At 45.3% G+C, this 22,616-nt stretch overlaps 1 long non-coding RNA gene across 1 annotated transcript in view; it reads right to left on the reverse strand.

The window, feature by feature from the left end:
• LOC141559986 (uncharacterized) overlaps window positions 1-12,687 on the reverse strand; it is an 88,103-nt gene extending 75,416 nt beyond the window's left edge. The window contains exons 1-3 of the long non-coding RNA XR_012487600.1: window positions 12,575-12,687; window positions 11,755-11,855; window positions 10,988-11,128 (exon numbers count right to left, since the gene is read on the reverse strand). This is a non-coding gene — a long non-coding RNA (uncharacterized LOC141559986). The remainder of the gene's footprint in view (window positions 1-10,987; window positions 11,129-11,754; window positions 11,856-12,574) is intronic.
• Window positions 12,688-22,616: the final 9,929 nt, after the last annotated feature.

Raw genomic sequence — 22,616 nt, forward strand, 5'->3', positions numbered from 1 at the left:
GATCCTGTGATCCTAAGATCCAATGTTTCTGTGATTTTAATTAAAATGAATGCTATGGGGAAAGGAAAACAACATTTCCTTCACCTCCACCAGGAAGAACATCTTCCTCAGAGCAGGCAGAACCATTTCTGATACCAAGGTTCTAGGCAGTATTCAGTGACAAAGATCTTACTACTTTCTACAAAAGTGCTAAGAGCAGAATGATATCCGCTGCCCCGCTAATACCACCCTACTGTGTGGCTCCATAATCCTTAGAGGTCAGCAGCCACATTCCCTTCACCTGGCCTCTGAGCCCCCAGAGCTCTCAAAAGTTCCTATTCCTAACTAAAATGAGGCTTCCCCCTCTGCTGGGCCAGGAAAGGGGGTTGGGGAAGAGGAAGGGGGTCCTAAGCTTGGTCCTTTGTCCCAAGCCTCAGTGGAATTTAATTCCAAGGTTCAAAGCTCATTGCCCCTTCCCAGATAAAAGGTGGGTGGGCCTGAGAGATGAGCTGGTTAATGAAAGGGGGGAGTACCAGCTCTCCAGGGAAGTGGGTTGGCCTTTCACTGCCTGTCCCCTTTGCCAGTTAATGATTGGGGCCCTGGGCTGCCCGTTCCAGCCCGCTGCCCCACAAGAAAAGCCCATTAATTTAAGACTAATAGGATTTCCAATTTGCCACAATCCCTAGGAGATGCTGCAAGAGGTTTGTTGGGGGTGGGGTAGGGAAGCATTTGAGGGGGAGGGATATGAAAGCAGGCCCAGTGGGGCTTCCAGGGGGAGGCCTGAGATTCTGAAACCTGGATGTGGAAGTGGAGGGCCCAACAACGTTGGAAGGAAGGCAGCTGTTTCAGGATGGTTTCTTACTCCCAAATCACCACTATTCTAAAGAGGATCAAAAGGAGGTTCAGAAAAAGAGGGGTGATTTGTCCACAGCTTGGACGTGGCAGCCAGGAATCCTACCCAGATCAGAACCTTCCTTTGACTTCTTGCTGCTTTCCCAGAAGCATCTGGGGCCTGAGGATTTCCTGGCTATTTCAGACCCTCGAGACCCCAGCACGGAGCACTAGGAGGATTAGGACAAGCTTCCTTCCTCAACCCTGCTCCCTGCACCCCCCCCAATAATCTCTACTGTTCATTTGGCTGGGACCCCTAATCCATCACTACCTCCCAGGACCAATCTTTATCCTTCCCTCCATGGCCTTTAACCTCTGTCTGTATTGAAGTGTCTGAGGATGCTCTCTTTGTGACAACAATATGCTCTCCTCTTAATGTGGCTGGGCCAGTAGCAGTCAGCCTGGCTCTTCGAATGCCCAGGGAAGGGAGAGGGGCTGGATGATCTTCAGCACAAGCACAGAAGAAGCTCTGAAAACTGAAACATTATTAGAATAATGATAACCCTTCCAGCTATCAGCAGGGGCTATTCAGGGCAACTGTACTCTTGTCCTGCCTGGAAATAAGAAATCAGAAACTGCAAAATGTGTTCTGGGACTAGCTCAGCTGCACAAAACAGCCAGTCTCCATCACAGAATCATCGAAGGACGAAGCAGAAAGAGGCCCTAGAACATGAGCCAGTGGGACATAGATTGTCAGAACCGGAAGTGTCCTTAGGACATTAAATGCTGAAATGCAAAAGGCCCTTATGACAAAAGGGCAAGGTGGAAGGGGCCTTAGAGTGTAGAATTTAGACTGACAATACACGACCCCATTTAAGGTTTTTTTTGGCAAAGAAAATAGAGAGGTGTCTTTTTCCAACTCATTTTACAGATGAGAAAACTAAACAAAACGTAAGAACTCAAAAAAACCTTAGAACATAGGTCGTCAGAGCTAGAAGGGAAGTTAGAACACAGAATTATCAAACATATCGGAACGTAGAATGTCAGATCTGGAAGAGATGTTAGAACACAGAATCATAGAATGTCAGATCTGGATAGGACCTTTAAAAACAGAACATCAAAACTGGAAGGAACCTCAGAACAAAGAATTAGAAGTAAAGGGAACATAAAATATGAAATATCAAGCAGAGTGGGGGAAGCATTGGAGGCAAGAAAGTCCAAGTCCGAACCCTACCACAGACACTACAACATGAAGTAGTTGTGTGATCCTGGGGAGTCCCTTAACCCCCTTTGGGTCTCAGTTTTCTTTTTGTTTAAAAAAAAAAAAGGAAATTGGACTAGATGATCTCTAAGTTTTTTTTCAGCTCCTGATCTATAAACATGTGACCCTTCAAAGTAGAAGTGGATCGAATTAGGGGGGATCAGAAAAGGGACACCTTAGAACACAGACTTTTAGAGTTTACAATTATCTTAGAAATCAACTAAGTTCAGCCCTCTCATTTCACATGTGGGGAAACTGAGGTCCAGAGAAGCAATATTGCTTGCTCAAGTTCAGGCAGCATATCAAAAACAGACAGACCCAGGGCTAGAACCCAGGCTCTCTCTACTTTGTACTCTTAGCTCCAAGATCAAATGTCCACTTCTGAATGGAGGCTAGAAGTTGGGGTATTGGAGATCCAGAAGCAGCCAATGACCAGGACAAAGTAGTGGGAGGATGAAGCATCTCCTCAAATAGCCATGAGGAAACTGGGGTGACGGCATCTCCAGGGGCACACAGGGAGCAGCCCCACCCTGAGTCAGGAATGACCAAGGCTCTCTGATGTCTCAGATCCCTTCCTAGAGCAGTGGTCTGGAGGCCCTGGCCCATCATCCAACGTCACTCCAAATTTACTATATGAGACTGGAGGAAACACTCATCCTCTCTATGCTCTGTTTCACAAAGTTAAATATATGCAAAAAAGAATCAAAATGAGCATTACCAACTGAGCAAAATAATTTGACTTATGAGGGAGAGAAGATATAGAGCGTTCTTTCAACATTTTCTTATTTAAATTATAGAGGATTAAAGAAAGTTATGCTTTAAGGAAAGAAAATATTATGCTTTAAAGAAAGCTCACCATGACCATCATTGCTATCAGTATTGACACTATAAAGAACAGCACTGAGCGTGAGAGAAAAAGCACCAGACAGTTGAGAGCCTTCAGGTCTAGTCACAGCTTAGTGTATGACTGCAACCCAGTCAACTGGCCTCTTTTAGTCTTGTTTTATTCATCTGGAAAGTGAGATTTGGATTAGATATTGTCTAAAGTTTCCTGTAGCTCTGACGCTGTGTTCTAAGAGCCTCCCAGCTCTGACCTCCCGGGTTCTAAGGCCCTCCCAGCTCTGACCTCCTGGGTTCTAAGGGCCCTTCTAGCTATGATATTCTGTGTTTTAAGGGCCCTCCCAGCTTGGACATTATAATAAGGTTAAAAAAAAGATATCAACAAAAAGAAATAAAATTACAAAATGAGAGAGATATTTTTCAATGGTTGACTGAGTGAAAAAGAAATCAGACAGGGGTCAATTGAGTAGATACAGTTTGCTCCGGTGGTCTTAAGTTGAGCAGGTATAGACCCCATTAGGGAAGCGTTTACACAAAACACAGATGCAAGATCTCTGTGTGTCCTGACATCTGTGGATTCCAGGGAGGGAGAGAACACAGAAGTCCTTGGCTCCATACCATATACCATGGATGCTGCAGCACTACAGAGCACTCTAGACTTGTTCAATCTATCCCTTGTAAATGATTTTGTTGGTTCGGTAACAGAAAGAACAGCAACCTCATCACTGGCGTGATAGCAAGAGCAGAGCCCGTCTGCCTCCACCATACCCGTCAGCCGGGCTGAGCAGTAGCCCCGGAGAGGAACTTCCACTTAGTGACACAACCCAGCCCACCAGACAAGTTAGCAAAGGCTTAAAGAGGAACATTCCTCCTCCCTGCTCTGCCTGTGCTCACACATGGTTGCCTTTTGATATCCAATGGCCACTGGCCAATTGGCTGCCACGCGGCTATTTGCCTTGGAACAGGAAATACATTTTTCTCCTATTTATACTGCTGACCTCAGGAATAAACTAATTACTGCTGCTGAACAGCATTCCCACACTGTCCAGCACACATCTGTAACCTCTGGATGGGACCAAGGTAGAGGAGGTACCAGTTGGACAAGGAGGTCCCTGAAGATCCTTTCTCGCTCACTGGCTTTCTCTTAAGTCCTTGGTCTGGGAGCAAACCTACTAGGCTCACCTCGCCACAATTCTGCAGCTCAGCTCAGCAGTCATGCCATCTTCAATGGGTGGGACAGACCCCCAAGGTCCATCCTCCTGGAGATCCCCCTCCTCCAGTACCTTTGAGATCTGGGGATGTTTCTTCTTCCCTTCCTGATTTAATCACTTAGGAAGATCCCACATCCATTTGTACTAAACCTACTATCAGCGATTGGCCAAGAACTCATAGAATCTCAGAACTGGAAGGAACTTTCCAAATCAGGAAAAGCCCTTCAAACATAGTGTGTCTGAACTAAGAAAAACACTGTATCTTCGCACAGGACAGAGCCTTATGGGATCCCCACTATTAGTGGGAGTGACCTGGATGAGGATCTAGCAAAGGAGACTGAGTGGTCCAGAGAAAGAGATAGGAGGAAAATCAAGTGAGAAGTGTCACTTGAGAGAAGGGGGTATCAAAAAAAGGGGGTGATCGATAGTATCAAAGGTTGCAGAGAGTTTTTTCAGAGAAACAGGAGACAAAGTTCTAGGCTTAAAAGGTTCAGAGTAAGGTGGGTGAACTACTTAAGGTGAGTTTCATGTAGAAGGTAGAACCTGAGCAAGGTTTTGAAACAGCTAAGATTTAAAGATGTAAGGTGGGGAGCTGAATAGTCCAGTCAACTAAGATGAGTAAAAAATGTGGAATTGGCTATAGCCCTTCCCAGGCACTACTAAGTCTCAGAAAGCACCCAGCAAGGGCCTCTTTGATTTGCTCCCCATTCAGGTCCACTCCATCAACTGGGTTATTCTGATAAAACTAACAACCACGGGATTAAGCATCAATCAGGTGGATAGTGTTTTCCTCTAAGCAAACTCAATTTCGACTGCATGTACCTAGCACCAAAATAACCAAGCATTCTCTCTGAAGCAGACAATTCAATGAGTCTCTGTAGTCCAGGAGTTTTCAACCTGAGGTTCTTGGACCCCCGGAGGATCTGTCATTAGATTTCAGGGCTCTGTGAGCTCAGATAGGAAAAAATACATCATTTTCACTAATCCTTAACTGACATTTTGTACATCTTTTGATTATAAATTTAAAAGAAACATTATTCTGAAAAATATCTACAGACTTCACCAGATTATCAAAGGGATCCATGGCACACCAAAAAGATTAAGAACCCCTGCTGTAGAGCAGAATTAGCTGATGGAACTTATATTTCCCTTTTTTCTCCATTTACTGCGGGGACAGGAAATATAGCCGAGCTTATGAATGTTAGCACGGTAGGGAAGACTGTGCAGCTGGACAGAGGTGGGGAAGCGGCAGCTACAAGTAGCAGCAGGGATGACAACAGCTAGTTTTTTGTCAACATGTATAAGCAGGGAAGCAAGGCTTTGACAGACTCTGTGTCCTGCCAAAGCAGAGATATTACAAACAGGATGATAGAGAACGCAGGCACGTGGAACTTGGATTCCAGCAGCAAAACTTAAGCAAAATTTAGGACCCCAACACGGATGCCTTTCTGTGTATATATAAAGGTATTCTAACCCTTGTGGAAAGGCAGCCTGGGAAACATCTGCAGGTAACTTCTCCTCAGGATATCTTGCTGGGGAACGGCCCAGGGTTCAAAAGAAGATGAGAGAATAGCAGGCTGCATTATAATGATGATTCTTAGAAGTAAATATGGAATGCAAGCTCAGAAGACCTGAGATCTAGTTCCAGGGATTATGCCATTGGGCCACTAACTTGCCTTCTCTCCCTCAGTCTCCTCCTCTGTAAAATGGAGTTGTTGGACTACATAATCTCTAGAGCTTCTTCTGGCCCCAACAGTCTATGGTCTCAGGGCATTTGCCACGTCAACCAACCCACGGTTGGGTGGAGTAGAGGGGGTGGGGAAAATTAGTTTCCTGCCTTGCCAGGAGCCATTTTGGGTCCTTGCCATTTTTATGTTAATGGCTTTGCCAACTTGAAGCAATTCATTCCCAACCCAAGAACATGGAGCCCACATCCTTCCAGAGATAGCCTCCAGCCTAGGATGAAAGAAGGGCGTGAGCACAAGTTGGCTTCTGTCAAGGAACGACCGTCTGGTGTCCAGGGAAGGAATCGCAACCCAAAGCCTCCTCTGGTTGTGTGCTCGGGGGCCAATGGGGGAACCTCCTAAGTATGGATGCCAGGGATAGGTGCCCAATGTTGACAACCACTGATAGACATCTAAGGGTGGAGGAAGAAGCTGAAAATCTGGCATGACATTAAGGACCGGTTTATAAGACGGGGAGTTTCTCATTCATCAAAACTCAATCTTCAAAGTCTCGGAGAGCGTGGTAGAGCTGGAAGGACAGTTTGGAGTTAGGAGACACGGGGTTGAGTTGTTCAACCACTGGCTCGCTGAGTGACTCTGCACAAGTTCTTTCCACTCTCTGGGCATCTGAATCATCATCAATAAAGGGGCTAATAACATCAGCAGGGCTGATCCCACGGGGAGAAGTAAATGCAACAATCTATATAAGAAGACATTGTAAAGGGAAAGGCATGGAAGACTATTATTACTATTACTTCCCCGAAACTTCTCCCGGATCTCAGAGGAGTTCATTTATTTTGATTACTGCCTTGAGTAGTAAATGGGTGAACACAAGTTTAATTAGCCCCTGATATCCTGCCTACCAGACAGTTTCACATTCCATCTCCCCTGGCCATCTTGCCATCCCAGCCCTGCCACTTCCTCATGCTCTATACCTGCTTTCTGCCTCTTGCTCTGGACACAATCAGCAAACCAATACCACCATTACTGGTGGAAAGTCAACTGGCAGCTCCAGGAATTAGCTCACCATCCTGTCACTCTGGGGCTTCCCAAACCTCCCTTCCTTAGCGGGCCCCCTCTATAAATATCTTAGCTTCCATAGAATATAAGCTCCTTAAGGAAGAGAAGGCTCCATTTTGGGTTTTGCAACAATAGTACAATTCCTGGTAAAGAATAAGCATGTAATCAATGCCTTTAGATTTATTCATCTCAAAAAATACTCTAGTGAATTACCAATGCTTATTAAATCATTCACTAATTCATTCAACAAACAAATTATTAAATTCTATGTAGAGCCCTGTGCTGGTCACTGATGGATAGATAGATAGACAGCCAGACATGAATTAGAAAGAGAAGAGGAGAGAAAAAGGAAGAAGAGGGAGAGGAGGAGAAGAAACAGAAAGAAAGAGGAAGAAGGAAGAGAAAAAGGAGGAGAAGGGAGAGAAGGAGGGGGAGAAGGAAGAAAAGAAAGAGAAGGAGAAGGAGGAAGATGAGGAGCAGGAGGAGGAAGAGAAGGAAGGAGAGAAAAAGAAGAAGAAGAAGAAGAAGAAGAAGAAGAAGAAGAAGAAGAAGAAGAAGAAGAAGAACAAGAAGAAGAACAAGAACAAGAAGAAGAACAAGAACAAGAAGAAGAACAAGAACAAGAACAAGAAGAACAAGAAGAAGAAGAAGAACAAGAACAAGAACAAGAACAAGAACAAGAACAAGAAGAACAAGAAGAAGAACAAGAAGAACGAGAAGAAGGAGGAGGAGGAGGAGGAGGAGGAGGAGGAGGAGGAGGAGAAGAAGAAGAAGAAGAAGAAGAAGAAGAAGAAGAAGAAGAAGAAGAAGAAGAAGAAGAAGAAGAAGAAGAAGAAGAAGAAGAAGAAGAAGAAGAAGAAGAAGAAGAAGAAGAAGAAAGATATGATGACTACATATATAGACAGATAAAGACTGATAGGTAAATAGAAATAAAGCATTTATTTTGTGCTTACTGTGTGTCAGGCACTATGCCACAAACTAGGGCCACAAATAAAAGCAAGAAAAATAGTCACTACCCCCAAGGAGCTTCCATTCTAATGGGAGAAGACAACGTGAAAAAGAGAGCTGGAAAGGAGGGAGGGGCTACATCAAGTGGAAATGTCCAGCTCCAGAGGAAGCTTGCCTCTCAAAGGCAGATGTAACAGAGCCTGTAGCTGAGCATGTCCTGGTGAAAGGGAAGATGGAGCACACAAAGTGTAGAATAGACCTGGCCCCTGCTATCATGGCTCTTACTGGGGAGAGGGAACAAAACTAGACAAGCTCGACATAGAGTCTTAGGTGACATTAGAGGCTTAAAGAATTCCAGAGGAGGAATTTTATTGCCAACCATAAGGATCAAGGTGGCCTTCCTGAGGGAAGGGACATTTAATTTGGACTTTAAGGGATGAGTAGGGAAAGAGAGGAAGGAAGAACCACAAAGGACCAAAGACTCAAGGATGAGAACGCACAGGGAGCATTTGAAGACCAGAGAACGATGCATTCTGACAGGATCGTCGAGCATGGAGGTAATCTGAGACATGACTGGGGAAAGAAGGATGGCATCAGATGGGAGGAGGCCTTCAATGCTCAACAAAGGAATGTGAACTTTGGGGGGAGGCGGGGAGCTCTGACACTCTAATGCTCCTTCCAGATATTCCCCACATTCTTCATCTTTTCAAACAGAAGACTCCTATTTAAAATAAACAAATAACACACACACCCCTAGATGACAACTGTATTTACTAATATCACCTGTTAGCATCTAATGGTATTATACAGTTAGAATTTTAAAAATAGAATAAAAATTATTATAAAATGAGCAATGTTTCCAAGTTAATTTTATTTTTTCATTTCAATAGCATTTACGTACAATTGAATTATATGTCTTAGATATATTATTTATCAAGTCTATGGAAAGCATATTTGCTTATTTCGAGTTTTGTCTACAGCTGTACAATCTTCCCTATTCCCTGCTGTCCCTCCACTGTGCAAATCTTAGTCATAACCTCTCCTTACTGTCTCCCTTTCCTGATGAATTCACTGGATCAAGCAGAAAGAGCCAGACTCTTGTCTCCCAGAGCGGCGCACTGACGGGAATCATGTCTTCCCTTCCTGGGATACTCTCACATTGCTAATGGGAATGGTACCTTCCCAAGACAGCTCCTTGGTGAAGGCAGATGGGAAGGTCCTATATAAAATTTCTCATATTAAAAACAAAATTAAAGCTCAGAGATACAAGGAATATATATTCAAGTTTACCAAAAAGCTAGTAATGAAAGAATGAGTATCTGAGTCTCCTAATTCCCAGCCCAGAGCTGTTTCCAATAAATCTCCCATCAGAGGAAACTATGGTCTTATACGGAAACATCATAGACTTGAAAGAGACCTTGGAGGGCATCTGGTTCCCAGCTTCTTAAAATGTGCTTTGTGAACCCATATGGGGGCTCATAACTAAATGTGGGAGTCACAAAATTATGATTTATTAGCAGTAAATGTTTGATTTGTATACCTATTTTATATACCTATATAACTTTTCTCAGGCAAAAAGGGATCACGAGTGGAAAATGTTTAAGAAGCTCCGTCCAATCCTTTCATTTCACGGAGAAGAAAACTGAGGTCCAGAATGGCTGATCCTGGCCCTCTTCATCCTGAGGCAATTAAATAGCACAGCAGATAGAGTGTCAGGTAAATCCGGCCTTCGATACTTTCTAGATGTGTGACCCTAGGTAAGTCACTTTGCACTGTCTGCCTCAGTTTCCTCATCTATAAAATGGGCTGTAAAATGTTAAACTATCATTTTTGACCAAAAAACTCCAAATGAGGTCATGAAAATTTGGTCACAACTATAAATGTGTCCTGTAATGACCTCCTAGTCTAGCCTGAGAGGGGTAATTGGGAGAGTCTAGAATGATAGAATCTGAAAAGTGGGTAGGACTTTTAGGTGAAAAGCAGCTCTAGCTTTTGGAGATCAAATCAAACTTGTAAAAGATGGAAATGGCTGAAGGAACAAGCACAGAAAACTGGAAGGAGGGCAGGAGAGGGCTACTACAGGGTAATTGTTATCAGCAGAGTCCAGACCAAGTAAACAGAGGCTGGGTTCAAATGGCATCACCGGCTGAAGCCAGTGGGACGGATTTAGGACTCAAACAAATAAGAACCTCACCTCGTCAGGGGCTGAAGGAGCCGTAGTCAGAGCTCGACAAGAGATGGAGATTTCAAAAGAATAAATCGAGTATAAGATTTAAAACAACCAAAAGCATTAGGGTTGGAGGAGACATTTATAATATAGGACATCACAATAGGAAAGGAACTTGGAATGTGGGATGTCAGGGCAAGGAAAGACCTTAGAACACAGAATGTGAGTGCTAGAAAGTCCCTTAGAAGCTAGAATTTGAGAATGTAGAATATCAGAATGGGATGAATCATGGAACGTAAAATACCAGATCTGAGAAGGACAGAACTAAGAAGGACCGTAGGAAAGAGAATGTTCCACCTGAAAGGGAGCTTAGAGTGAAAATACTAGGATATCAAATGTCAGAACCCAGAGAGACTTTGAAACGTAGAAAGTGAGTTGCCCCTCCCCCTCCATGCAAAAAAAAAAAAAAATCCCATACATACCCAAGTTACCTGTCTAATCTTGTCCAGAGTCCACTTTTCCCCCCAATTATCTGGGAAATGCTAGTTTGGCACGTTCACCTTGCCCCGTGTCAACATTATTATACCTTGTTCAGGGCATTTGTGCAGGTGGGGCCATACTGGCCACCCCCATCTTGGGCCCGGGCCTGACCTTGCCATGCCCCCCCAGCTGGAGGTCAATGCTGAGTGTGAAGCAGTGGACAGACAAAGGTGTCAGGAAGTTCTGGGTCAGCTGCTGAAATCCACTGGCCTGTGCCTGCCTGGCTCCCTCAAAGCCACTGGGCCCATATAAAGCCAAAGCAATATCCGCTTGTCAAAGGTGTAAGATCCACAAAGTGACTTCACTCAGACGGCCTGGACTGGGCCCAAACTAAATATTCTGTGCAGAGTTAATTAACCAAATGTTGAAAATAATCAGTCCTCGGCCTCTGCCACAGAACCAGAATGATCCCCCTCCCCACCCCCCAACACACTCGTACACGTGCATCTAGAACCACGTCGGGTACCTGCTGGTGGGCTCCCACGTGGCTCCATCTAGAACGGGACACTGGAGTCAGCCAGCCCGAGTTCTAAGCCTGGTCCTGCCAGTGGCTCCTGGCCTGAAATTAGGCAAGCCGCTTTGCCTCAATGAATCTCTGCTCCTTCACCTGTTAAAGATGGGAAGTAGACTATATAATCTTAGAAGTCCTTTAGAACTCACAAGAGAAGTTAAAATGCAAGAAGTGGGAAGGGCCTTAGAACATGAAGGTCAGAACTAGGAGAAGTCTTAGAACCCAGGAGTCAGAGCTGGGAGGGCCCTTAGAACCCGGGAAGTCAGAGCTGGGAGGGCCCTTAGAACATGGGAGGTCAGAGCTGGGAGGGCCCTTAGAACCCAGGAGGTCAGAGCTGGGAGGGCCCTTAGAACCCAGGGTGTCAGAGCTGGGAGCGCCCTTAGAACCCGGGATGTCAGAGCTGGGAGGAACCTTAGAACCCGGGAGCTCAGAACTGGGAGGGCCTTTAGAACCCAGGAGGTCAGAGCTGGGAGGGCCCTTAGAACCCGGGAAGTCAGAGCTGGGAGGGCCCTTAGAACATGGGAGGTCAGAGCTGGGAGGGCCCTTAGAACCCAGGAGCTCAGAACTGGGAGGGCCTTTAGAACCCAGGAGGTCAGAGCTGGGAGGGCCCTTAGAACCCAGGAGGTCAGAGCTGGGAGGGCCCTTAGAACCCAGGAGGTCAGAGCCAGAGAAACACCTGTCAAAGAAGCCTGTGGTCCAAAGGCCCTTCCTGATTGACTTACCGGAGCCCTCCTTCATGAGCCAATGGGCCCTATTTCACATGGAAGCTAGCCAGAGGCACTCCCTCTTGGGCTGGAGATCTTCATCTTCATCTTCATCATCCCTAGAATATATAGTTCTTTAAGGTTTACAAAGAGCTTCACAAATATGATCCTTTTTTATCCTTTTAACAGTCCTGGGAAGAAAGCACAAGTTTACAAGTAGACAAAGGTTAAGTGACCCACCCACAATCACACAGCCAGTAAGTATCTGGGGCTGGATTTGAAGTGTGGATTGCTTGACTCCAAGTCCAATGTGCTCCCCAGCTGCATGAGTCCCAGAAGCCGGTGACCTCTTCACTGAGAACTGGATCTGCCCCAACCAGAGCTGAATCGCACAACAATTATGCACAAGTTGACTTGGAACACAAATCCAGGGTGTCCATAGGGCCACAAACTAGAACTGGAAGGAACCTTTGAAAACCATCTAATCCTATCATCCCATTTTACAAATGGGGGGGGGGAATGAGGAACAGAAATAAAGTGACTTGTGTCGTTAATTCTGCCAGTCAATAGCATGATTTCAGTAAAGTCCTTCTGGCTCCCAAGCTGGCACTCATGGGGGTCTCCTCCACTGAGCTCATTTGGAGAGCTACCTCCTCAGGCTCAGGAAACTGCCCATCCACCCAGATATCCCTGAACAGCTCAGGCCTGACAGACTTGTCATCTGGCACTAGGACAGAGGAGAACAGCAAAATCCCTGGGAGTGCCAAGACTTCCACTGATCTGCTCACATGGAATCCTGCATTTCAGAGCTTTGAAGGACTTCCACATGCATACTTACATCCTGCTTCCCCAGCTAGACTGTCAGCTCCAGAAGGGCCGAAACTACAGGGAGTGAGCTCCAGCTTCAGTTCAATTAACTCTTCATTTCATCTAGGTGGGCACTCCCACTCTAAAGGAGAATATGACGACCAATCACAATAATAGCACAGAGCAAGGGTATGGGATGGCATGAAGGGTACCATTCCATGTTTTGTTCATGTAGTTTATGTGCATCACTTGGGTTTGTCTACATTTGGCTTTCAGGGAACCATGGAGATAGGAAGGAAGGAAGGAAGGAAGGAAGGAAGGAAGGAAGGAAGGAAGGAAGGAAGGAAGGAAGGAAGGAAGGAAGGAAGGAAGGAAGAAAGAAAGAAAGAAAGAAAGAAAGAAAGAAAGAAAGAAAGAAAGAAAGAAAGAAAGAAAGAAAGAAAGAAAGAAAGAAAGAAAGAAAGAAAGAAAGAAAGAAAGAAAGAAAGAAAGAAAGAAAGAAAGAAAGAAAGAAAGAAAGAAAGAAAGAAAGAAAGAGAAAGAAAGATGGATAGGATAAATAGATGGATGGATGGATAGATAGATAGATAGATAGATAGATAGATAGATAGATAGATAGACAGGTGATAGACAGACAGACAGATATAACCTGCTCTCAGGAAGAATGTGATTCCTATGGAAAGGACTGGCCACTGTTCTTCTTAAGAGAAAAACTGCTGGTCTAAGGTTATACATACACACATATTCACTATATATTTATATTTATATATAATTTATGTATGCAATATATGTTTATATATGTAATATTTTACTCAGACACTTAACACTTCACAACTGTGTGACTCTAGGCAAGTCATTTAACCCCAATTGTCTCAGAAAAAAAAAAAAAGGAGTATTTCACCCAACCTGGAAGTTCAGCAGCCATTCATGGGCCCAGTACCATCACTGATTATCACAGAATCTTTTTTTCTGATATGGACTTTGCCCTCCTGAGGCATTTGCTCAAGGGGGCTCATCCTCTTGGGGCCCAGCTTAGATTGTAAACCCTGCTACAACTCAGAATTTCTGAGCTCAAATGATCCTCCAGCCTCAGTCTCCCTGAGCAGGAAGGACACAGTTGGGCACTCCCATCCAATACTTCTGACAGTATTCTGTAAGAATCATAGCTCAAAAGATCATCAAATGATTGCCCTAAAGGGAACCTAGGCCATGAAACGTTAGAGCTGAGAAAGTTTAGAATTTTATATGACATAAAATTTAAAGTTAGAAGAAATCTTATAAAGTAGACTAACCCTAATGGAAAATAGAATGTCAGAGCTGGGAGGGCCCTTAGAACCCGGGAGGTCAGAGCTGGGAGGACCCTTAGAACCCAGGAGGTCAGAGCTGGGAGGACCCTTAGAACCCAGGAGGTCAGAGCTGGGAGGGCCCTTAGAACCCAGGAGGTCAGAGCTGGGAGGGCCCTTAGAACCCAGGAGGTCAGAGCTGGGAGGACCCTTAGAACCCAGGAGGTCAGAGCTGGGAGGGCCCTTAGAACCCAGGTGGTCAGAGCTGGGAGGGCCCTTAGAACCCAGGAGGTCAGAGCTGGGAGGACCCTTAGAACCCAGGAGGTCAGAGCTGGGAGGGCCCTTAGAACCCAGGAGGTCAGAGCTGGGAGGGCCCTTAGAACCCAGGAGGTCAGAGCTGGGAGGGCCCTTAGAACCCAGGAGGTCAGAGCTGGGAGGACCCTTAGAACCCAGGAGGTCAGAGCTGGGAGGGCCCTTAGAACCCAGGAGGTCAGAGCTGGGAGGGCCCTTAGAACCCAGGAGGTCAGAGCTGGGAGGGCCCTTAGAACCCAGGAGGTCAGAGCTGGGAGGGCCCTTAGAACCCAGGAGGTCAGAGCTGGGAGGGCCCTTAGAACCCGGGAGGTCAGAGCTGGGAGGGCCCTTAGAACCCAGGATGTTAGAGTTGGGAGGGCCCTTAGAACCCAGGAGGTCAGAGCCGGGAGGGCCCTTAGAGCCCAGGAGGTCAGAGCCGGGAGGACCCTTAGAACCAGGAGGTCAGAGCTGGGAGGGCCCTTAGAACCCGGGAGGTCAGAGCTGGGAGGGCCCTTAGAACCCAGGAGGTCAGAGCCGGGAGGGCCCTTAGAACCCAGGAGGTCAGAGCTGGGGGGGCCCTTAGAACCCAGGAGGTCAGAGCTGGGAGGGCCCTTAGAACCCAGGAGGTCAGAGCTGGGAGGGCCCTTAGAACCCGGGAGCTGGGAGAGTTACTAGAATATTATTAGAACATAGAACATTTGGAAGAAGGAAATTTAAATGGAGACCCAGACAAGGACAACATTGACACTATATTAAATTTATTAATAATTGCAAGAAAATATAGAGCTAAGCACTTTAAAGGTAGATGTCCTTTTTATCCCCATTTTACAGATGAAGATTTGTCCAGGGTCACAAAGCTAGCAAGTATTTGAGGGGGGATTTGAACTGAGGCCTTCCTGACACCAGGCCCAGCACCATGTTCAACCGTCCCACCTACTGCTTTATTATATACTTGAAACCATTTGACATAATAGAGACAGTCAGTTTCACATTATCTCTTTTTTTTACTGTTCTTTACATATGGAAATGTCCCTGATTATTAATATTTGTCCATTAAATTAAATTAAAGTATTAAAGAAAATTTAAATTATCGATTTAATTATTAAATTGTAAAGACTAAAAGAAAATTAAAATTAAAGAAAAACGGGAAGCAGGCTCAGCTCACACACACACACACACACACACACACACACACACACACACACACAAAAGATGTCAGCACAAAGAAGCTCAATCTTGGAGGGGGCTCTAGCCAGCCTAGTCTCTCCCCCATCCCCCAAAGACCCCATATATCTTCCCTTCTCTGTACTTTGTTCAGGCCAGTTCTTCCACCAACAAGGCCTCCCCTTTTCCTCCTCATAAATGTGAATACTCCTGTACAACTGTAAAGTGACTCTGCCACGAACTGTGTGACTCTAGGCAAGGGACTGTCCATCTGCTCTGTAAAGTCAGGGGGCTGACCCTGCTGAGAGAGATGCCCTCTAAGGTACCTCCCGGGCCTGGCGGGAAGGCTGATAAGGGAGGTTGAAGGGGCAGGGTTTATGGCGTTTTCTTCCAGGATCCTCACCAGGTCCCCCAGCCCAGAGACGTCTCTCCCTACTGTACATCACTCTCTGGGCCCTTAGCAACTGGAGCCTCGAGCGCTGAGGTTGCTGGGAGGAGAGTCTCACCTGGACAGCTCCCCTCATGTGCAGAGACCTGGGCCGGGCCGGAGGGGAGGGATGGGGACCCGGGCCTGAGCCCAGCCGGAAGGGAGCAGCCGGCCTTGGGCTCAGGACGGGAGCTTGCCTCACCTCGGCAGCTCCACTCAGCCCTGCTCCTGCCTGGGCAGTGAGAGCCCATGCTCGCCTGCGGGTTGCCGTTACCATGCCGACCTCTGGGCTCTGTTTGCCGCTGTTGTATTTGATTTCATATGTTTGGAACTTTGATTGCGTCATCTTCAAACTAGGAGTTGCTATGGCAGCTTGGGCCCTGGGCTCCCTGGGTAGCTCGCACCTTTCTGGGTGGGGGAGAAGGAAGGGAGTGGGGGTGGGGCTGAGGGGGAGACAAGGCCCCTTCCCACCCCCTACTCTAAGCCCCTCCAAGTCCAAGCACCAGAGGGGAGGGATCATTCAGAAATATATATCTGTGTGACCAGGCCATTGCCAAGGACAGAGCTGACCACCCTCAGCCGGTCCCATCCTCACCCCAGCCTTGGTTCCCCCAAAAAAGAAAGGATAAAGAGCCCCATTGAAGTCACACACACCCCCAAAGTCAACCTTCCCTCATTCTAGGTATCACTGACAAAGAAGTACAAACCAACCCAGCCAACTCTGGAATTAGACCCACATGAGTCTAGTCCTCAGTTTCCTTATTTATAAAATGAGAGGGTTACATGGGATAACCTCTAAGGCCCCTTTCAGCTCCTTATTTTAAGGTCCCTTCCAACTGTAGCATTCTATATTCTGAGGTCATAACCAATGCTATGTTCTGAGATCTCACATTCTGTGTTCTGAGGTCCTTCCCTGTTCTGACGTTCTGTATTCTAAAGTCCCTCCCCATTCCAAACCTTAATATTCTAAAGTCCCTCCCCATTCCAAATCTTAATATTCCAAAGGCCCTCCCCATTCCAAACCTTAATATTCCAAAGGCCCTCCCCATTCCAAATCTTAATATTCCAAAGGCCCTCCCCATTCCAAACCTTAATATTCCAAAGGCCCTCCCCATTCCAAACCTTAATATTCCAAAGGCCCTCCCCATTCCAAATCTTAATATTCCAAAGGCCCTCCCCATTCCAAACCTTAATATTCCAAAGGCCCTCCCCATTCCAAACCTTAATATTCCAAAGGCCCTCCCCATTCCAAACCTTAATATTCCAAAGGCCCTCCCCATTCCAAATCTTAATATTCCAAAGGCCCTCCCCATTCCAAACCTTAATATTCCAAAGGCCCTCCCCATTCCAAACCTTAATATTCCAAAGGCCCTCCCCATTCCAAACCTTAATATTCCAAAGGCCCTCCCCATTCCAAACCTTAATATTCCAAAGGCCCTCCCCATTCCAAATCTTAATATTCCAAAGGCCCTCCCCATTCCAAACCTTAATATTCCAAAGGCCCTCCCCATTCCAAACCTTAATATTCCAAAGGCCCTCCCCATTCCAAACCTTAATATTCCAAAGGCCCTCCCCATTCCAAACCTTAATATTCCAAAGGCCCTCCCCATTCCAAATCTTAATATTCCAAAGGCCCTCCCCATTCCAAACCTTAATATTCCAAAGGCCCTCCCCATTCCAAACCTTAATATTCCAAAGGCCCTCCCCATTCCAAACCTTAATATTCCAAAGGCCCTCCCCATTCCAAATCTTAATATTCCAAAGTCCCTCCCCATTCCAAACCTTAATATTCCACCTTAATATTCCAAAGGCCCTCCCCATTCCAAATCTTAATATTATTTTTTTTCTTTCTTTTTTTTTTTTTTTTTTTTTTTTTTTTTTGGCTGAGGCAATTGGGGTTAAATGACTTGCCCAGGGTCACACAGCGAGGAAGTGTTAAGTGTCTGAGACCAAATTTGAACTCAGGTCCTCCTGAATTCAGGGCTGGTGCTCTATCCACTGCACCACCTAGCTGCCCCCAAATTTTAATATTCTAAGGCCCTCCCTATTCCAAACCTTAAAGTCCCTATTCTGACATAGTATGCCATAAAATCCCTTCTAGCTTTCACATTCTGTGTTCCAAGGTCCCTTTCAGCTCTAACATTTTCTACTCAATTTTCTAGCTTTATTATTTTAGTCACTCATCAATAAGCATTTATTAAAAGTCAACTCTGTGTCAGACACTGTGATAGATACTGGGAAAGACAAACACAAAGCCATCCCCTACCCTCCATCCGCTTACATTCTAGGGGAAATAGCATGCACATTTCTAATACAAAATAATCTGAGAAGGAGGCACTATGAGTCTCTCATCAAATCAAAACAGAAACCTGATTGGATTTTTCCAGGGTCCAGCCAAACTAGCCTACTCAGGGTTTTCTTTACCCAACACTCCATCTCCTGCCTCTGCACATTTGGCCATCTTCCATGCCGAGAATGCCCTCTCCTCCCCTGCTTCTCCTGGAACGTCTGGTATCTTTCAAGTCTCAGCTTAAGCACTAACTTCTGCAGGAAGAGTTTCCCAGCCTCTTGGGCTGTGAGAATTACTCATTCCGCTCCAAGGAGATCCTTTATTCGATTTAGTCTAAGGTATCTGTGTGTACATCTATATTTGTATCTATAGCAGTATTTTTCTTTTATCTATATTTGTGTGTGTATATATATATATAAAGAGAGAGACAGAGAGAGAGAGAGAGAGAGAGAGAGAGAGAGAGAGAGACAGAGAGAGAGAGACAGAGACAGAGACAGAGAGAGAGAGAGACAGAGAGAGACAGAGACAGAGACAGAGACAGAGAGAAACAGAGAGACAGAGACAAAGACAGAGAGAGAGAGAGAGAGACAGAGAGAGAGAGACAGAGACAGAGAGACAGAGACAGAGAGAGACAGAGGGACAGAGACAGAGAGAGAGAGACAGAGAGAGAGAGACAGAGAGAGAGAGAGACAGAGAGAGAGAGAGACAGAGAGAGAGACAGAGAGAGAGACAGAGACAGAGACAGAGAGAGAGAAAGAAAGAGAGAGAGAGAGAGACAGAGAGAGACAGAGAGAGAGAGACAGAGAGACAGCGAGAGAGAGAGACAGAGACAGAGAGAGAGACAGAGAGAGAGAGAGAGACAGAGACAGAGACAGAGAGAGAGAGAAACAGAGAGACAGAGACAAAGACAGAGAGAGAGAGAGAGAGAGAGAGAGAGAGAGAGACAGAGAGAGAGAGAGAGAGACAGAGAGAGAGAGAGAGAGACAGAGAGAGACAGAGACAGAGACAGAGAGAGAGAGACAGAGAGAGACAGAGAGTGAGAGAAGATAGAGAGACAGAGACAGAGAGAGAGAGAGAGAGAGAGAGAGAGAGAGAAAGAGAGAGAGAGAGACCTATATGGAAATCTATATATATATATATATATTGTCTCCCACTATTAGAATGTTTGAGGACGGAGATAACTTATATTTGCCTTTGTAGCCCAATTTTCACACAGACACTTAAGAAAGACTTGTTGGTCAGTTGGTTGGTTGAGTTCACCAATTCGTGCCCGCTGCATCTTCCAAATTATAGCTTAAAATTTCCCTCCTCTAAGGTTTACTTGAAGGACCAAACTCGAGCTCTGCCCTTGGGCTATGATATTTTTGCCTCGGTGGGTGCTTTTCACTGCCCAAGGGCAGAGGTGTAATGCTACATTGATTTAGTACCTAATATGTTTCCTCCATCCTTCCCATCCATCATCAGACAGAAGCGTGATTAGACTTCTGGGTCCTGAAACTTACAGAGCTCTTCCTGATTGCCTAGAAATGCAGCAGAGATCTCTTTGGACCCCTCCCTGTCTAAATATGCAAACTCTCCTGACTGCCTTTCACTCAGCACCCAGCTCTCTCCTGCTCTTTATTTAAGCCAGAGGCTTATTCGGGGTTGATGGTAGTGTCTGTGGCCATGTCTCCACATTGAAATAACATGCTGGGGTGTTGGGGTTTGTTTGTTTTACCGATGCTTATATCGAACAGTGTAACAGACCTGAGCAAAGGCATTAATCAATCATTTGTGGAATCAATGGCTTTGAAAGCATGGTCATATGGGCTTGTAGCAGGAAAGATCCTGGAAATCCTAAGACTCTAGGGGATATTGAAGTGGCAGAGGGCATAACAGAACATATATGGAGAATGTTAGAATGCTGAGTGTCAGAGCAGGGAGGGGCTGAAAGCACCGAATATCAGAGCTGGGACCTTAGAACAGGGAATGTTAGAGCTGGGAGGGAACTTAGAACCCAGGATGTCAGAACTGGAAGGGTCTGTAGAACACGGGATGTCAGAGGTGGGAGGGAGCTTAAAACTCAGAATATTAGACCATAGAACACAGAGTATTAAAACTGGGAAGGGACCTTAGAACTGAATGCCAAAGCTGGGAAGGGCCCTTAGAGCAGAGAATGTCAGAGATGGAAGGGTTCTCAGAAAATAAAATATCAATGGAAGGAGATCTTACAAATCAGTCAGTACATTTCACTGGAGCTGCTTGGTACAGAGAACTGTACAGAACACTGTCTCTCTAAAGTCAGAGAACTGGACTTTGACCTAATGGTCACTCTCTATGTTTCCTTAGGCAAGTCATCATTTAACCTCTTGACCAGAGTTTCCTCATCTATAAATAAGGGAGTTAGTCCACGTGGACTCTCAAGTCCCTTTCAGCTCAAGTTATTGATTTAAAAGATGAAGACCAATGCCCAGAGAGCTAGGCAATCCAAGTAATACCAAGGTCAGCTAACTAATCAGTCAGGACTCAGTTTTCTCATCTGTAAAATGGTATATTGGGTTAGATTATTCCTGAAATATCTTCTAACTTGAGGAAGGGACAGCAAATAGGGGTGCTCCTAGGCCTGTGATTCCATCAGTTTGGGGAGATGATTCTTGTGATTCAGGTGAGAACATAGATTATCTGAGAGCTGCCTAGGATGCTCGGAAGTTAACTGGCTTGTTCCTGATTACACAGCCACTGCTAGGAGTCAGAGACAAAACTTGAACAGAGATTCTCTCATCTACAAGACCAGACTTCCATCCACTATACCCCACAACCTCTAAAATATAATTTTAGTAACTACTCAGAGCAATAAGCAATCCCAAACTTCTTCTTTAATATTGTATTTCTTCCTAAAGTTGAATTTCTCATCAAATTTCTTCAAATGTTGTGGATTCCATTCTATTGTGTTCATTTTCACTATCCAAGGTTTCAACATGCTCACCCATTGACCATTTCCATAAAATGCAGTGGGAGAAAAGACATTAAGGTTCATCTAGTCCAACTGCTTCACTTCTCTGATGAGGAAACTTTTGTTTGGGAAAGTTGTCATTTGTCCAAGTAGAATTGGAACTCAAGTCCCTGAATTCCAAAGGCAATACTTCTCTCACTAGGAGGAGGAGGGAGGGGGAGAGAACCATCGTCTGTAGAAGCCGCCAGTGCCAGAGGAGCATTATCTGTGCCCAGAGAAGGCCCCCAAACAATCTCTACGGAACCTTAGCCAATGTCACTCACAGCTTCCTCACACTCAGATCCAGGATAAATAGAAGCTGCTCCTCTCCCAGCTTCCCCACACCCAACCCCCATGTCACCTCCTGGCTGCACGTAATGACATTTGCTGGAAAAATCAAAGATTTTGCCACATGTGCAGGAGCAACGTGTTGGACAATAACCCATCAGATCAAAGTTCATTCAACAAGTGATTTTGGAGCACTGACTGTGTGTCAAGCTATGTGCCTTAAACTCAGAGAAAATAGAAGAGAGGGATGATCAAAACATCCACAAAGTAATAATTTCATAGACTCTTAGAGCCGTAAGAGAATTTAAACACAGCATGTCAGGGCTGAAAGGGATTCTAGAGCTGGCAAGGACTGAGAACGCCAAATGTCGGAGAGGGGGTACCTTACGACAGAGCATGTCCGAGCTGGAAGGGTTCTTAGAATATAGAACGTTCAGAACTTAGAAGAAAGAATGCTAGAACTTAGAATTCTGAGTTAGGAGGGGCTTAACAACATAGAATGTCAAAGTTATGGAGGACTTTGGGACATAAAGTATCAGAGCCAGAGAATTGGGGGCAGGAGACCCCGAAGCAGCATGTTAGAGCTGGGAGCGGTCTTAGAGACCAGCTGGTCAAGGCCTCTTCACCAAAAAGGAAATGGAAGTCTATAAAGTTTGGAAAAATGATTCTCGCAAAGCCATGAAGTATAAAATAGAAGTCATGATTAGACTCTACAAATCAGTGTTTTCCCCATTGTGTCAGAGAAGGGGTTGGGATGATTTAGAAAGGATATGAGTCAAATGAATTCAAGTCAAGAAGCATTTATGGAGCACCTACTGTGTACTAAACACTGTACTAAGTGCTGAGGATGGGAAAAAAAATCCCACCTCTCCTATACTCAGAACTCAGAGACTGAGTCAACATGCAAATAACTGTATCCAAACACAATATCAATAGCATAAACTGAGGATAACTCAAGAGGGAAATCTTCCTAGAGAATATGGGATTGGATCTGACCCTATAAGAAAAGGAGGGTTCCCTTTCATTTCATTTCAAGCTCCCGACAAAAATTACTTCTAGATGCCCTTATTCAATTTGGTTCAACCAACATTTCTTTTGTGCTCGTTATGTATCGGGCACCGTGCTGGGTGCCAGCCATAACAATTCGCAATAGAGCTTCTGCCTTCAAGAAGCTTACAGCCCACCGCTGAGAAGACCACGTACACACAGATGAATGAATACAGGTGAATTTAAAGAGGAACAGAGGAAGCTCCACACTGGAAGCCACTTCTAAGGTACTTAGAGAGACCTTAAAGGAGAAACCTAGAAATGGAGTGGAGCCTCTAAGGCACGAAGAGTAGTATATACCTTTAATATATT

Source organism: Sminthopsis crassicaudata, chromosome 3 (genome assembly GCF_048593235.1).
Source record: "Sminthopsis crassicaudata isolate SCR6 chromosome 3, ASM4859323v1, whole genome shotgun sequence".
Classification (NCBI taxonomy): Eukaryota; Metazoa; Chordata; class Mammalia; order Dasyuromorphia; family Dasyuridae; genus Sminthopsis; species Sminthopsis crassicaudata.